Here is a 9,107-nt window from a genome sequence, read left to right as displayed (position 1 = left end):
CCAACATTGATGTTATAAATTCAATAGGATCAGTTTTATATCATGGAAACACTACACACTTGTCAATTTAACATGTAATTTTTGCCCAGCAGTTGAGGTACAGAAAGCATCTGTTCCTGTTAAGTAATGCAGCCATAGCCAAACCTCTAGCAGCAGTTGTAAATGACAAACTAGACAAGAAAAGGAAATAGTTTGAAAGGATTGTTAAGTATTTAATAAGACAAAATTGGCATTGTGATAAATGTGATAAAATCAGCCTTAAAAATATGGATTGGGCCACTAACCAAAATTTGATCCTGTTTTTAAAAGTGAAGTTATCACTAACGTATGGAATTTATAACAGCAAATTGCTCAAACCTTTCCAAACGTTTTCCTACCAATGGTGGTGAAAATGACCAACAGTAATTTGTCTTCTGCATAATGTTTTGTGCTGATGTCTTTGAATTAAAATTGAGATCATTGTTACTTTGTAAATTGACTCCAGGTGTAATGTCAAATTTGTTTGCAGACAGAATTATTGTGTATGCTGTACCAATGTAGAGGTGTAAAACTATTGAGCATTACTTGTATTGCCACTTGATCAATGCTGTAATTTGTTTTAAATTGTCTCTTTATTATCCAATTAATGCGGTATAACTTTTGCCATTCACTAATTTATCAATGTACATTTTGCATTTAAATTAAACTGAAAGACTTAAATGATTAGCTATCAATTAGGTTAGTGAGAAAATTACTTTTTAAAGCACGAATATTTACCTACATTAAAGATATACATTTATGGTACAATTTCAATATAATCTCACTTTTGAAAGTGGCTCAGGATTGTCAATTTATGGGAAAAATATTTTATATTGTGCAACTTTGCTAATGTTTTCTGGTATTTAATTTAATCTGAATAGAAGACAATTTTTGTAGAAAAGGTTAAATCATATTGATTGACGAGAGTACTTTACAGATGCCAGTTATTTAGTCAAAAGTATGAACTGTACCAGTGCATTTAAAATTTACCTTGTGATAGCTGATGCACGGATTTCCAATTGTGATAAAACTAATATGTTTGCCTACGTTTTAGTAGCACCCATACACCATTAACCTGTTCATACTTTTCAGTTAATATGCTACAGCTAGTTCATAAATTGAAATAGTCACCAATGAATTATCTATTTAAAACCATAGCTAACTTAATAAAAAGCTTGTGCCAGTGACTCTGATTTTATAATTTAACCAATGCAAGTGTTTTGTTGAAAATTAGTGGCAATTTCAGTATTTTGTACAAAATGGTCCCTCTTTCTATTACAAATTAGTTTTACCTTTTTAATTTCTAAGAACAGAAAAGGATCCACACTAGGTGAAGGACTCTTGATTCTTAATGCGCTTAAGAATCCAGTCATACTAAAGGGAAGCCATAACCTAGTCAGTGAGTGAACTTGATTTTCAGAAATGTGTAACAACTTGTATATAGCCTTTAGTATTTCAATCAATGCAGCAAAATGAAATCCACTTGATTCAGATGATCTTCCAAGCACAATTTTGAATGAACCACTTAAAATATTTAAGAAGCGCATCATACTGTGTATAAAGAAAAGCTACAACAAAATTAAATTCCTATCCCAAAAAGAATTTTCTTGGTGTGCCAAATGAATAGGAATACTTTACAATTAACAGCATTTCTGGTTCAGCTATTATCCTAGTCAATGGTTAAGTTGATTCTTATTTTAATGCTGGCACAATACAAAGCTTAATGAACTGCTATATGCAATATTTGGATCAGCACCATGTAGTCATCATTCAAATCATGAAATTTTCTTTAAAGTATTTATTTTGCAAATTAATGGGTATTCATCTCTAAATTAGTTTAAAGATCACCCACAAATCAATACGAGGAGATCCAAGATGAAATTAGCTCCAGTTGTATCACTTCTGGTTAACTCAAAGAAAAATATGGCATGCCTTAGAAACTCTTAATACATTAGAATATTAAATTAGGCCAAGTTAATACTTTAGCTACTTCTCCGATTTCAGATCTTTCACATTACAACTTGACTGGAGAGGCTACAATGAAATATTCACATAGAATTAGCAAAATGAACCATTTTGTAGCACGTAACCCTCCAACAGTGCATTTACCTTGTTTTCTCTGCACTCACAATACGTCGCTTTTTAATACAAAAAAATGTACTCGACGACTCATTGTGATGTCCACTAATTACTTCTCATGACCTGTGATGTTTTTAGGTCAACCTTTAAAGTACCTTTCTAATCGCCTCAGATTGATTTTTCCCACTGAAACGGGTTATCAGCCAAATTATAAAACACGAGATTTTTACCTTGCTGCCCTGAGCAGAACTTAACTGAATTGGCATTTGGAACTGTTGGCGTCACAGCATATTAAATCCAATATGAAAGGACTGGAGTTTCTTCTTTTTTTCCCCCAAGACTTAAGGATAGATGCATGAAATTTCAAACTATTTAACAAGCATTAATTACCAAACAGAAGCATTTGCCGTTTGTCCTCTCTTCTAAACCTTAAAATTGAATGGTTATGTATTTCAAAGTGACCTTTTTGGGGGGATATTACATGGAATACACTGATTGATACGTGGCCATAAAGAATTGATTAGGAGTAAGATGTCGTTATCTTATAACCTAATGGTATGAACATTGAATTCTCCATGTTTAGGTGCATTCCCCCCCATCCTTGGCCTCACCTGGATTTGCGCCTATTCTTCCCGATTCCTTCACAATTCACACCTCCTCTTTGATAATTCTCACACCTTTTATCTTTTTCATCTCTAGCCGTTGTCCAACTATTACATGCAAGGTGTCCTACCCCGTCTCATCCCGCTTTTCCCCTCTTTCACCACAATCAGCTTGAAGGAGGATCCTGACCCGAAACATCACCTATTCATGTTCTTCAAAAACGCTACCCGAACTGGCAAGTCACTCCAGTACTTTATTTTTTTTAAGAGGTCAATATTTGAGGTGAAGTGAAATAGTTGAAACAAAACCTCAGATCTAGAGAACAAAAGTGTTTGGAACATGTTGCTTCTCAGGCAAGTGACGTTTCCAGATTTAAGAATGTTACACTAATACAGTGCCCTCCATAATGTTTGGGACAAAGACCCGTCATTTATTTATTTGCCTCGGTACTCCACAATTTGAGATTTGTAATAGAAAGAATCACATGTGGTTAATGTGCACACGGTCAGATTTCAATAACGGCCATTTTCTACATTTTGGTTTCACCATATAGAAGTTACAGCAGTGTTTATACGTAGTGCCCTGAAATGGGGGTACTATAAGGTTTGGCAGTCGTGTAAATGAAAGTAGTCATGTTTAGTATTTTGTTGCATATCCTTTGTATGCTGTGATTCATGCACATCACCAGTTGCTGGGTGTATTCTCTGGTGATTCTCCGACAGGCCTTTATTGCAACCATCTTTAGCTTATGCTTGTTTTGGGGGCTAGTCCTCATCAAGTTTTATCTTCAGCATATAAAAGGCATGCTCAATTGGGTTCAGATCGGATGATTGACTTGGCCATGCAAGAATTCACCATTTTTTAGCGTTGAAAACTCCTTTGTTGCTTTTGCAGTATATTTGGGATCATTGTCTTGCTGTAGAATGAACCGCCGGCAAATGTGTTTTGAGGCATTTGTTTGAACTCGAGCAGATAGGGTGTCAGAATTCATTATGCTACCATCAGTAGTTGTATCATCAATGAAGATAAGTGAGCCAATACCTTCAGCAGCCATACATGCCCAGGCCACAATACCCCCACCACCGTGTTTCACAGATGAGGATGAATGCTTTGGATCTTGTTCTTTCTCTCCTCCATACTTTGCTCTTACCATCACTCTGATAAGCTAATCTTCATCTCTTCTGTCCACAAGACCTTTATCCAGAACTGTGGTTGCTTTTTTAAGTACTTCTTGGCAAACTGTAATCTGGCCATCCTATTTTTGTGGCTAACCAGTAGTTTGCATCTTGCAGTGTAGCCTCTCTATTTCTGTTCATGAAGTCTTCTGCAGACAGTGGTAATTGACAAATCCACACGACTCCTGAAGAGTCTTTCTGATCTGTCGGACGGGTGTTTGGGGATTTTTCTTCATTATAGAGAGACTTCTTCTGTCATCAGCTGTGGAGGTCTTCCTTGACCTGCCAGTCCCTTTGCGATTAGTAAGCTCACCAGTGCTCTCATTTTTCATAATGATGTTCCAAACAGTTGATTTTGGTAAGCCTAAGGTTTGGTTGATGTATCTAACAGTTTTATTGTTTCTCAGCTCATTATGGCTTCTTTGACTTTCATTGGCACAACGTTGGTCCTCATGTTGATAAACAGCAATAAAAGTTTCCAAATGTGATGGAAAGACTAGATGCTGAGAACTCTTATACTTGCATTAAGGAGGCAATTACAAACACATGTGAAACCATGTGCCCAAACATTATGGTGCCCTGAAATGGTGGGACTATGTATAAACACAGCTGCAATGTCTATACGGTGAAACCAAAATTTGTAAAAATGGCAATTTATAAAATTTGACAATGTGCACTTTACCCACGTTATTTTTGCTATTACAAATCTCAAATTGTGGAGAACAGAGGCAAATAAATAAATGACAGGTCTTTGTCCCAAACATTATGGATGGCACTGTATCTTGTTTTTTTAAATTTGAGGTGAATGCAAGTTTCTCGATAAAGAATTGGATAAAACCCAAACATTTTGAAAAATGAAATTAATAGGTGCCTGACAATATAGCATTAATAAAAAGCATAAACTTCATTAAGTTACAATGAGAGGTTAAACAGATTGACTGAAAGGAATGGCTAAAGGTAGTTTTAAAGAAATTGTTTCACATAAGCTAGTAACTTGCTTCAAATTGCAAACAACCTGGTTAGACTAAGTGCTAAAAATTGATACCAGAGAAAATTAGCTTTTGTTGGGGGATGATTATTGTAACTTTGCCTGCCAAATAATTAATTAAAATATGCATGTCAATTAACATTGATTAGAGAATTAGGGGATTAGGGGGGGAAGAGAGAGGTAGATCTGCACTTAAGTATGACACAATTACACAGAGAAATGAATCAAGGGTGTATTTACGTAATCTAAATAGTCTGGGGTTTGAAAAGGCATCCTTTGCCAGATTTATACAGGTACAATTGGATATTCAACAGTGAACGTAGGTCAGAAGCTGAAATATGTATTTAATGTAACTGCATGTTTAATGCAAATAGATTTCATGAATTAGAGGAAAGGTAGTGTGGAAGCAAGTGGTTTGAAGGTACATTCCAGAAAGGTAATTGGTTTATAATAGCGAGAAACAATACTAAAGGGCAGTAAGTAATTGTGATTTTGTACAATGAATCAGGTATGCGTCAAGCATAAGATCAGTTCATGAGACATAAAAAGAGGGATTATAGGCAACTGGCTTGAAGTATGAATCTACCAATCTACTAAAGAGATTATGAATTTCAAAGATTCTCTATGCTTTAAGAGAATGTATTTCTCTTATACGCTACTTCACATTGGGGCTGTGATCCCGAGTGTTGATTTCTCACAACAGTAAAAAAATGTTGTGGCATCTACTTAACAGATCTCTCGGGAGCTTGGGGTCAGGACCACTCATAACCAGTAGACAAGACATTAGGAGTTAAAATGTTAGCAGTTACTCAGTAGACAAAATGGTAATAGAAAAGGTAACCAATACATTTAAACGTCAGTCTAATTAATTACATGCCTTGAAGGCAAATGAGCACCTAGGGACCCAACTCATATTTTTCTCCGATACAGATTGATCTCTGCTTTCATAACAATCCAGATGGAATCAGGCCTGGTGCCTAACACAGTCCAGCCACATCCAACGATCTAGCTAAAATGTGTACTGAATTGGTCCATCTTTGTACTCAAAGAATCAGGGAAAGGAAACCACTAGAATGAAAGAGGACATCAAGGATGCAATTGTAAACTTTATCCAAACTTGGCCATTCTCACTATTGCCCTTATTCCAATCACATGACATGACCCCAAAAGCAGACATTTCTTGCATCAGTTGTTGGAATCAACTGCCAGAGAATCTTAAATTATAACAGCTCATGGGTCCTCTTCCTGATTGGTAGATAATTAGAGTCAAACAATTCCATACAATAATTGTATGTGTTCTTCAGAGAATCCAATGGATTTATCATCAGGCTATCTCTGCCTCAAATAGCTTTGACCTTTGAATTTTGGGCTGGCTGCTGATATTGCCTCCAAGGAATTGGTGTTTTTAAATCACTATCTCTGCTCCTCCTACATTACAGTCAACCCAAAACACTCATTCCACGTACTTCTATTTAACCTTCTCAGGAGCATATATCTGCACAAGTAAACAAAATGTGATGCAAGAACAGCTGGATTAGATGCAGACATTACTTTGGAACCACTGGCATTTAGAACAAGTGTTTAAGGATGGAAAGGCCTACAAACTGACATACACTGAGAGATGCCACTGTTCATTTTAAAATCTGGAACATTTTCAATTCTAGCAAAAATAGATAATTCTTCAACTCTAATGAGTTGACATTTTGTCTGAACAGATGAAACTGGCATCTGGCATATTACAAGTATGAAGGGAGCATCTATATGTGAAATATTAAGTAAATCTAGAATTTAACAGCATGAGTGATGATCTTCTGATACAGACAAGCTCCTGAGGGTTCTGACAAGTAGGCACTGTAGGACTCTTCTGTTATAAGAAATCAGCACTCAGTATCATAGCTCCAGTATGAGATAGAGTGGAAGAGAAATACATTCTCTTAAAGCAGGGAATCTTTGAAATTCATAACTTCTTCAGAGCCGTAGTAAATTTTCAAACTTTGAGAAGAGGCAATGGAGCACCAGACAGGAAAGTGGAATCGAAGCGGGGATCAGATCACCTGCGCACCTCTAATTATTATGTACAGCAGGAGAATGACTGGTTTAAGTTAATCAGTTTTTAGCTGTTAGAGGCAAGTTTTGATTGAAGAATATTGAAGACACATTGATAGGACCAGCCATGATCATATTGAATGGCAGTACTGACTCGAAGGGCCGAATGGCCTACTCCTGAACCTAGTCTATTGACAGAGTTTGTCTCTTCCGCTGCAACACACGCAGTTTCAGTTTAATGCATCGTAAAAGAACAGGATTTTTACAAATGTGCAATTGAACTACAAATCAGTTCAGCTAGTTCAAATACATTGTCACATATTTCCCTCCAAATACTTGAGAAACTTCAATCAATCCCCTTGGAAGCTTATTCAATACATTTATTCATAGACATTTACTTAATTATAGGTATTTTCACCTAATTTCACAGTGCTCTTGTATATTTGGTGAGTGTCTCAAATACGCAGGTTTTTGCCCAGTGCTTTGATTTATTCACCACAATCTGTCTAAAATTGATTAAACTCACACAAATGACCCAAGGAGCTTCAAGCTTTCAAGGCAGCTCTTCCAACTTATGTTTAATTGATCCTGGTATATAAATTGTAGTTTCCTCTGTTACAGCTAACAAACTCATTTCAGAATGATTCTATACAGACCAATCGATGTAACCTTGTTACCTTATGAAACTTTATATTCAATTTTCTATTTCAGTTCTTTGTGACTCTTCGAGCAAAAGGATTTGGAATATGTCACCAAACCACAATGTAGTTATTTTCTTAGACTCTCACTGCAGCTCCAGCCAGTTCTATGACTTCTGGAAGAATGTCAAAATTATCCACTAAGTTATGTCGGCATGCTGCATACCACTTAGCGTACTAACTTATTTCAGATGCATTGGTTCCTCAAATACATTTTGTGTGCAATCCCGTATGTCTGCACTGGCCTTTTGCAACTGAACCCATTCCTTGATGCTATAAATGTTAATCTAGAACTGAGTCAGAGGGCAAAGTGTTAGCAATGGTACTTGAGTTTGACACTATTTAAGAATCATACAAATTCTAACCCGAAAAGCAGTCAACATTAAGGGTGGAACATTCCAAGCAGCATTGCTCACAATTAGAAAGTGAAATTTACAGATGTATTCAGCAAAATATACAAGAGGAACACAAAATACACCACTGTCTTGTACAACCATGACACTATGTTATATAACAATATATACCTTAATGAATAAAGAATCAGGACAATTTACAAGTGTAATCTTAATCCATATGAACTGTAAGCAGATTTAGAATTTAAAATGTACATTAGAGTAAATTATACTCCATTATTAAAATTACAAGATTAAGAGTTAATTAAAATTTCTTATTAAAAATATTCAGATAGATAAACCCCTGTACTAGCAGTTACTACTATAATGAACTGAAAAGTAGGCCCCAACAGCCTATCCATATGATGCAAACTACACTTCCACCCCCACCCGAATGTATTTCTCAAACTTTGACTAATGATCTGGTAACTGTAGCTTCTAATGTTGCAAGTGGGGAATTCAAATTCACTGCCTAAATATTTATTTGTATATTAAATTCTGAATTTGTCAGGATTCTTAAATGCTTCCCTTGCAAAAACTTGCAGATCATAAACAAGCATGTTTTATACAGAAGTAAGCATCTGTTAAATTGAATGGATTATCTGAAATTGAATTGCTTTTACAATCTCAATAACATGAAATCAAATGCCGATCAACAATCTTAATAGATCTTGAAAAAAGTGGAAGACATCCACTCAGACTTGAATTAAAGTCTATCTTCAAAATTGAAGTACAAATTAATGTATTAACATTTATCCATGCTAGACTGCATGGTATCCAACTTTACACAAAGTTACACAGCCACTGGATTACTGAATTATTACAACTAATTAGTCATGAAGCAACAACATTATAAGCAATTACAGCTCACAGCATGTGCACTGAATGTATACACATTAAATTAATGAAACTAGGAATGCAACAGTAATTTAAGATGCACCCCCCACCAAAATCAAAAGTATGCAGTCATTTTGTTGCTTCAAAATGATTTATGAACTGTAACATATCCAATATATTATCGAGAACTTACAAAACAGCCTGTATTTGAGGTTTACTAAGTTAAGAAATACTGCTAAACTTAATTATGGGTCTTTATGAAACTGATATA

This window comes from Leucoraja erinacea, chromosome 21, assembly GCF_028641065.1.
Source record: "Leucoraja erinacea ecotype New England chromosome 21, Leri_hhj_1, whole genome shotgun sequence".
NCBI lineage: Eukaryota > Metazoa > Chordata > Chondrichthyes > Rajiformes > Rajidae > Leucoraja > Leucoraja erinaceus.
The sequence above is the reverse complement of the archived record's forward strand: the minus strand, read 5'-3'. Positions refer to the sequence as shown.